The following is a 9,881-nucleotide window of genomic DNA, read 5'->3' on the forward strand; positions in this document are numbered from 1 at the left end:
TCTTAAGCACTTGGACACACTGAATTCCGCCTTTTCTTAGCAACTGGAAACACTGACATTCTCTCTCTAGTAATGGAAAACACTGACATCGCTTCGTAGCACTGAATGAAACACTTGACATTCCGCTTTCTTAGCCTTCTAGGAAACACTGACATTCCGCTCTCTTAGCACTGGAAAACACTGGCATTCGCTTTCTTAAGCAACTGGAAACACGACATCCGCTCTCTTAGCACGGAAACACTGACATTCGCTCCCTAGCACTGGAAACACGACATTCCGCTTTATCGCCTTGAAATACTGACAATTCCGCTTACTTTGCACTGGAAATACTGACATTCGATTTCTTAGCAATGAAACACTGACATCCGCTTTTTAGTACTGGAAACACTGACAGTCGCTTTCATTAGAACAGGAAACATGACATTCCGCTCCTCTTAGGACTGGAAAACATTGGGACATTCGATCTTTTAGCATGGAAACACTGACATTCCGCTTTCTTAGTACTGGAAACACTGATATTCGGCTCTGATAGCATGGGAACACCGACATTCCGTCTCTTAGCCACTGGGAACACTGAAATCTGCCTTCGTAGCACTGGAAAACACTGACATTCCGCGTTCTTAGCTCAGGAACAACACGGGCATTCCGCTGTTCTTAGCTCTGGGAAATATGACATTCGCTTCTTAGCAGGAAAATACTGACATTCCGCTTCTTACACCTGAAACATGACTTCCGCTCTAGTTAAGCACTGGGAAACACTGACATTCTGCTTTCTTAGCACAGAAACACTGACCATTCCGCTCTATTAGGACTGGAAAAGAGACTGACATTTCGCTCTCTTAGCACTGGAAACACTGACCATTCCGCTTTCTTATAATCGGAACACTGATATTCTGCTCTGATAGCACTGGGAACACTGACATTCCACTTTTAGATACTGGAAACACTGAACATTCCCCTTTCAGAATACTGGAAACATGACTTCTGCTTTCATAACAAGGAAACAATGCATTCCGATCTATAGCACTGGGGAAACACTGACATTTCTTCTCTTAGTACGGAAAACACTGAACATTCCGCTTTCTTAGCACTGGAAATACTGGAACATTCCGCTTCTTTGCACTGGAAATACTGCACATGCCGCTTTATTAGCATCTGAAACACTGACATTTCCGCTCTCTCAGCACTGAAACACTGGACATTTCCCTCCTTAGCACTGGAACACTGACCCATTCTGCTTCTTGCACTGGAAATATGACATCGCTTTTCTAGCACTGGAAACAATGACATTCCGATTATCTTAGCACCTGGGAAACACTGACATCCCTTATTAGCTCTGGACATACGACATCGCTTTCTTTAGCAGGAAATACTGACATGTACGCTTTCTTAGCATTGGAAACACTGACATTCGCTATATTAGCACTGGAAACACTGACATTCCGCTTTCTTAGCACTGGAAACACGACATTCGCTCTATAGACTGGAAACAAATGCCATCCGCTCTTATATCACTGGAAACATGGAAATCCTTTTTCTTAGCATTGGAAAACTGACATTCCGCTTCTTAGCATGGAAAACATGACATGCGCTTTTTAAGCACTGGAAATACTGACATTCCGCTCTCTTAGTACTGGAAACACTGGAACATCCGCTTTCTTAGCACTGGAAAACTAGAACATTCCGCTATATATAGCACTGGAAACACTGACATTCTCTCTCCTTTAGTAATGGAACACTGACATTCCGCTTTCGCTGCAATGGAACATGACATTCCGCTTTCTTAGCTCTGGAAACACTGGACATTCCGCTTTCTTAGTACTGGAAATATGGAACCATTCCGTTCTATTAGCATGGAAACACTGACATCGCCGCTCTCTTCGCACTGGAAACACTGACATTCGTCTCTTAGCACTGGAAACACTGGCATCCGCTTTTTATAGCATGGAAACACTGAACATTCTGCTTTCTTAGCATGAAATACTGACCTTCGCTTTCTTAGCCACTGGAAACACTGACATTCCGATCTCCTAGCCGGAAACACTGACATTCGCTTCTTAGGCCGCACTGGAAATACTACATTCGCTTTCTTAAGAACTGGAAATACTGAAATTCGCTTTATTAGCACTGAAACAAGACATTCCGCTTTCTGATCACAGGAAACACTGACATTCCGCTCTCTTAGGAGACGGCGAACCAAAATGACATTTCGCTCTATCAGCACTGGAAAACACTGACATTCCGCTTTCTTAGTTAATCGGAAACACGATATTCTGCCTGATAGCACTGCGAACACTGACATTCCGACTCTCTTATGCACTGGAAACACTGACATTGAGCTTTCTTAGCACTGGAAACACTGGAACATTCGCTTTCTTAGCCTCAGGAAACACGACATCCGCGTTTCTCTAGCTCTGGAATACTGACATTCGCTTTTAGCACGGGAAATCGACATGCCGCTTTCTTCGCACTGGGAAACACGACATTCCGCTCTCTCAGCACTGGAAAACACTGACATTCCGATCTCTTAGCACGGAAACACTGACATCTGCTTCTTAGCACTGGGAACACTGACATTCCGCTCTCTTAGAACTGGAAACACTGACATCTGCTTTCTTACACTGGAAACACTGACCATTCGCCTTCTTAGCTCTGGAAACACTGACATTCCGCTTTCTATAGCAGTGGAAACACTGACATTGCAGCTCTTCTAGCACTGGAAAACACTGGCATCCGCTTTCTTATACGGAAACACTGACATTCCGCTTCCTAGCACTGGAAACACTGACAGTCGCTTTCTTAGCCACGGGAAACAATGACATTCCGCTATCTTAGCAACGAGGAAAAAAAAATCACTGACAGCCTGCTCTCTTAGCATTGGAAACACTGACATTCCACTTTCAGAACACTGGAAACACTGACATTCCACTTTCAGAACACTGGAAACACTGACATTCCCCTTTTAGAACACTGGAAATATTGACATTCCACTTTCAGAACATTGGAAACACTGACATTCCTTTCTGATTTTGCTCAAAACCGTATCATCCCACTATTTACAGTGTTATGCTTTTCATTCGTTTTCCTACATTCGTTTTAGTCTGTCCCTTTTCCACCTCTCCGCAGTACTACATCTCACAACACTACTCACTCTTCTACACGTCCCCGCCCTTCTGCTTCTCCCATTTTTACAGACCGTTTGAATACTCTGTTCAATCAGCGAAATGGGATAGATTTTTCGTGATCCCCTCTACAGCCCTTTATTCTGACAACACTATCCTCTTCCAGCAATGCCTCCAAAAACAAGTAGGCAAAATTTCCTACCGCAGCCACCCATTCCTGCCTAGCCTCGTCCCTCCCTCAATACTTAAACCGGATCTATCTTCATCGACAAACTGCCCTGTTTACGACAAGGATAGGTCAGATTGTGGAGGAGATTTTTTCGCCTGCCTCGTGAACTATGAAGCAGTGCTACACCATTCCCCCTAGAGGCCGTCGAAAGACCTTCCTCTTGCCAAGATTACTTTTCGCTGACACGACTTCCCCTTTATTATTTATATTGGCGGAGAAGCCCTCCCTGTCCGACCATTTTAACCTCCCCACATGAATGCTCGAGTTGTTGGCGTCTAGGCTACCCTGCCAAACACTGTCGCTCCACAGCCCGATGCCCTATGTGTCCCCAATCTGGTCATAATCGATGAAACTGTTTCGCACAATCACGCAATGTGTCAATTTTGGTGGCTCCCATAATGCATTTTATAGGGGCTGCCCTATCTACAATTTTGAGTCTGAGGTGGCAATTCTCAGATTCAATATTAGCCTCACTTTTCGTGAGGCCACACAGGAAGCACACAGACAAGGTTTTCTCTTAATCCTTACTCCAGTACTATCCTTTCCTCTGCCCCTCCCCCTCCCTCCCAAAATTTTCTACATCTCCCCAGCATCTCTTCCTCATCCTACATTTACCCCCTCCCTCTCTCAATCAAATTATTTTGCCATTATAAATCCAGACACTCCAATCTCTACTTCTACCTACCCATCCTCCTCCTCGCTCAACTCATCGCACAAGACAAGCTAAATATTCCATCCCATCTTCTCCTACCGCATCCTCTCCTCCGTTAACCTCTCCCTCCGCCCTGCAAACGTCTGTCCTCTCTTCTCCCCCTAAGAAAATTATTATTTATTTATTGAAAAATTTCTGCCGCGTCAACATCTAAGATAGCAGCGGATACGAAATATACTGGTAGGGAGGCCGGGCTCCCCGCATGGCATAGCCCGGGCGAGGCTAAGCTTCGCATATCGGACTTATCTTACTGGTAGGGTGGGGCTTAGTAAGGCGATGTTTGTGGATTTACAGAACGGTAAATGGTCAAAATAAATAAATATACCAGACGTCAATAGTCACACAGTATTATGGTAAAGTATTGTGGCAGAAAGGGGTGAATACGGGTGAACGATGAGGATAAGTGGATAGAAGAATGGATGAAGAAGAGATGGAAAAATAAAGGGGGGAAAGAAAAGAACATGCAAAATTAGTTGAGGCAAGGGATGAGATCCAAGTGTGATCTGCATGGGACCTCAGTGTCCGAGCAAGAAAATTTTGTTTCTCTGACCTCCCCAACCAACTCCCTTTTCAAACACTCTCGCAGACATTCAAATCATGACCCATGATTATATGTTTACATTCATCCTGCAATCTCTCTGCTCCCATTCTCTCTCAACCCAAAGTAATTACCGATATCCATCATCATCCTACTATTGTTCCCCCGATTTGATGAAATGTGATTGAGGAATGAAGAGTAATATTGTATGAGGAACAATGCAAAATAGCCATTGAAACAATAAACGGGTAATAAGGGGAGAAATACGTGTCGAAGAAGTATGGTGAGAATAACCCCGGGGATAATAAAAGGAAACGGGTAGGAGAAGTATCAGGAAGAACGTCAGGAGGGGAAGGATCTGGAAAAGGACACTTGTAACAGAAGGGAATCACGTAAGCATCTAGGAGGGACCGGCAAGGAGGGGGGAGTGCACGTGGAGAAGGGGAGGATGGGAGAGAGTGGGAGAAAGAGTGGCATGGGGGACATGAGGATGAGGATGGATGTGGCAGTTAATTTGAATGTAGAGGGAATGGGAGTAGTGAGTTTGGTGAATGAGTCATATTTAGGAAGTTTTGGATTTCCTGAAGAGTTTCTGGAGGGGTGATGTCAAAGAAACAAGGGTTTCCTTATGAGGAGGAAAAGAGGAGGCAGATGCCCGAGAAGCAGAGGAATCAGTAAGTGTAACAGAGGTTGGGGTTTTGATAATCTCGTGTGTAAGCGCTGTTTCACGCGCTTAGATTATTCGTGGCAATTCAAGGTGACTGATACCACTGCGTCGTACTCGCTTCACTTTTATTGGAATGCGGTCAAACCTGTAATCAGTACAATATCAACCATAAATCAATACAATAATAATCACAGTCACTGTCGCAATTCGATTCTAGTTTACTTACGAGTTTATACCAATACTTATAATATTGCAACTACTACTACCGATTGTAAATTGAGGAGTTGTAAGCATCAGGGAAGTGGTAGAGACTGGAGTAACTGGATTTAGAATGGCAAAAGAATTTGACTGGGAAAGAGGAGTTGAGGTAGGAGATGGGGGAGGTGCTGAAACATCTTGGAAAGAAGAGAAAGGAGAAGAGCAAAGAACAGCATCGGTAGAGGTAGCAAGAGAAAAACCCATCACTAATTGCTTTTGGAAACATTGTTGGAAGAAGGTAATATCAGAATAATGGGCTGTAAGGGGAATCACAAAGAATCGATCCCACATGGCTGGGCTAAAAAAAAATACTCAAAGCGTTTGCAGAGGTGGTTGAAGTAGTTGAAGGAAGAGGACGGGAAGAAGAGGGCTGAAAATAAAGAAGAGAGATGGAGTGGACGATACAAGAGATGCAGTGGAGGATGGTAAGAGAGATAAAAGGATGTATTCTGAAGGTTGAGTAATGACCTGGGTGGATGATTCAGAATGGATCTAGTTGTCAACAAGCATTGAGGAGGGGATAGTAGTAGCAGTGGTCAGAGGCGAGATCAAAGGAAGAGGCAGGGGTCAGTCAAATTCAGATAGGCAAGTTGAAGAAGGGCAAATATCAGTGCCCCTAATAAGGTCATAAAATCTTTTTGGGCATGGTGAACACCAAATGTGTGGGGAAGAGAAACAGTCTACCTTTCAGGGTCCCCATGAGGGGACCCTGATGATTAAGGGAATACCCTGCCCATTGGTCCCCAAGGCCTTTCAGGACTGATACAAAGTAAGCCTTTCATCCTTTCAGCATGGCTCCAACACCTTTGAAAGTGGACAAAAGGGATTTGAGAAGAGAAGGAAAAGGAGAGGGGGAGAAGATAAGAATGCAAAGTTGGTTGAGCCAAGGGCTAAGGCCCAAAGATGGGGCAATCCCCAACATTCAGTCTCAGTCTGTCTCCTTTGCCTCCACGATAACAATGGGATTGTGGAGTGGAGTTGTTTTCTTGATTATAAATAATATTCTTTTAATATTTTTAGTAAAAACAATGAATAAAAATGAATACTTTATGGGCAAACTTTTATCTTTATAGAAAAATGTATGAATAAAAATTATCTGCTTCCCAAAAAGAGACATTTAATTAAGGCATTCTGATGGTATATTGTCATCAGAAAATAAATGAAGGTAAAACAGCAAAAATCGTCAGTTACATCTGCTTGTGAAGGTATTCATTCTTGTTCTTGTTTTTTGCATATATAAAATTGGCATCCATCTTCTGTTTCTTTTGTTCAGATTTGAAGGGATCATGCATAACTGCACCAGTCTTTTTAAGCCAAGTCATGTCTAGTTCAAAACAACTTGCTAAGTTTAAAAGGGGCTTTATTGAGGTTTATGGAATTTCTTATAGCAGTGCACAGCCATTTTAAACAACATTCTTTTACTGAAGACAGAGACAAATAATTTTGATAAGTAAATGATAAGTATTCAGAGAAAACATGACTATAATATGAAATGGCCTTGGGAAGCATTTTACTTGAGGAAATTACAGAGCTGTATAGTGATGAACTTTATTTAGTGAAGAAAGAAAATAAAAGTTCTATTATTCTACAGCACAAAAGATAGTGTGACAAATATTTAATACACCTAGAAGTATATAATGGACATATAATCATAAACAGTACTCTCAGTACATAAATTAGGTACTGACATTTAACAATATAATTTAGCAAATCACAATCTACTCTTTGCATCACAGATAAGATCATTCTACTGAATAATTCATTCCACTTTATCACACACACACACACCTTTACTTTCTAATATATTATTTTTCTAAAATGCACAAAGCTATCTTTACCTACGAAACCTTATTCAAATTTCATTCTACAAACATCATGGTTCATTCACTTGCATTCTTTCCCTGAAATGCAGTACTTCCTTGCTATTACACTTCAAGATACTGGAAGAATCTCTGATACTCACATAATCAGAAAAAATGGGACATTCTTTTATTAATATTATATATTTTCCTTGACCTTTTTTGCCTCTTATGAAAATTGGACTAATGGGCAGTGGTGATTGTCATTCTCTTCATTACTATTTTATAAAAAAAAAAAAAAAAACAAGAAAAGAAAAGCTGTATGAAATTATAAATGCATCTATCTGGACTTCCAAATCAGATGTTTTTTTTGGCTTGTATTCAACATATATAGACAAAAAAGATGATTTAGCAGAATTAGAAAAGATTGAAAAGCAATTATTTAGATGGTCTACTTGCTCTACAAGGTCATTCACTACTTCCTTGCCAAATTACCTTCTTAAGAGAAGAATCTTCAAGTTCACACATAAAAAGTAGCAAACTCTTGGCTGAACACAAAACTCTAATCATGGCTATTTGCTGAGGTAAAGCAGACTTGCTGTGTACATCACACTAGTTATGATACACAAATATAATGCAGAAAAGCACAACAGTGATTTTAATACTTTCAATTTAAAACATGTTTTGTACTTGTGAAAAAGTGCTTTGGTTAAAGTGGATTTTTTTAATATGATAGAATTTAACAAAAGTAAAATTATGCACAAGGCATCCATACTTTGACATGACACCAAAATACTCAGATAATATGAATGACCAGTCTCTTTACAGAAGTGGCAGGAGACTTGTTGGTTAGTTGTTCCTGTTCCTTTATTTCAAACTAAATTTAGTTACTCCCTTTGAAGACCAACATAATCATGAACGAAATGCAGGCAGTTTGTTTCAGATTGGAACTAGACAAATGTTAATCTCACATCTTGGACTAAATGGAAAGGCAAATAAGACAAAATAGATGTTAAATATTGGATTCCCTGATGTAGTCATTAGCACTGTTCTTATCAACAACAGTGTCACTATGCTCATATTTTTTAACTTTACAAGATATAAAACTAATAAAGGATTACATTCAAAAGGATACATTATAAAAAATAAAAGAGCAACTAGTAATATGTCATGTCAATATTTACCCAACTGCTGCAGGTTTATGTACTGAAGCCTTTAGATTTTTGTGAGTTTTGTTACATACAGATGGCTCCATGTGTGCTCAACTACCAAGGACTCTATCAGTTGGCCCTTGTGACCATGCCTGATTTCCCCATTCCTTGAATTTGTGGGAAAATGTGTTTTTCTTTATAATACTATTAATATTGACATTGTTATCACTCTTACTGATATTATGCTTATTAAACTGTTATTAAAATATTAATAACATCAAAGACAATAGAAATGAAGCTTTCAAAAAATTAAGGAAAAAGGTAAGCAGGTGAGATAGGTAAGACTAATAGCTGACTCATTGGTGACTAAGCACTTCTAGAGCCACCTATGTGTAAAGAAAATAGATTAACTTTTATTACAGAGGGCATGGCAATGCAGTCTTGCTACCCGCACTAATTGGGTTAACAACAAAAACTGATAAATAATAACAAAATACAAAGAAATGATAGTGGAAACACTCAGGAGAAATCTACAAAGTGAATCAAAAACCTAAACTAATATTCAAAATATAGATAAAGAAGACAAAGAAAAAAATTACACATCATACTGTTATCATTATGCTAATAACTTTATACAAATAAATAACCTAAATTAATTACATCTGTAATTATTAATACAACTAATACAAAACTAATCATAGCTATCTTCAAAACTCTGTAATTACAAAAATAGCAATATGAAATGGTTATAAAAACAGAGAAAGCTGCCTCTTGAAAATCCAACCATTAGCATACACAATACATGTAATTCTGTTTTTAAAAGGGTATTTGACAAATAAAATCTCTTTTTAAAGACTGTATTTTATCATTAAATAATACTTTCAATATATTTATTTTATGAACATGTGTGTGTATATGTATATATATATATATATATATATATATATATATATATATATATATATATATATATATATATATATATATATATATATTTATTCATATATTTCATTCTGGGGAAATACTAAAGAAAATAATATATTATGTAACATAATTGTGCATACACTTCTAATTACATTGTTTTGCTTAAAAAAGTTTTCCAACTTTGTGACTTGACAATATAAGAAATAAGAAAAATGGAAAAATACATACAACAAAAATCTGATGGGAAAAATTACTCATCTGAAAAACAGTGTTGTGAGATATGGGAACCAAGACTCACACACGAGTCTGAACCAGATTATATTTATTTGTAAGAAACCAAATTTTGTGAAAATAAAGTTCAATAATTAGTAACTGAATGCAAGTTACTGTACTGGAATATAATCAGTATCTATTGTTTAAAAAATACATAAATCTAAGAAATCTAAATGTACATGCAGTGGAACACTGAGTATTCAGAAAA

This window comes from Penaeus monodon, chromosome 26, assembly GCF_015228065.2.
Source record: "Penaeus monodon isolate SGIC_2016 chromosome 26, NSTDA_Pmon_1, whole genome shotgun sequence".
Lineage (NCBI taxonomy): Eukaryota > Metazoa > Arthropoda > Malacostraca > Decapoda > Penaeidae > Penaeus > Penaeus monodon.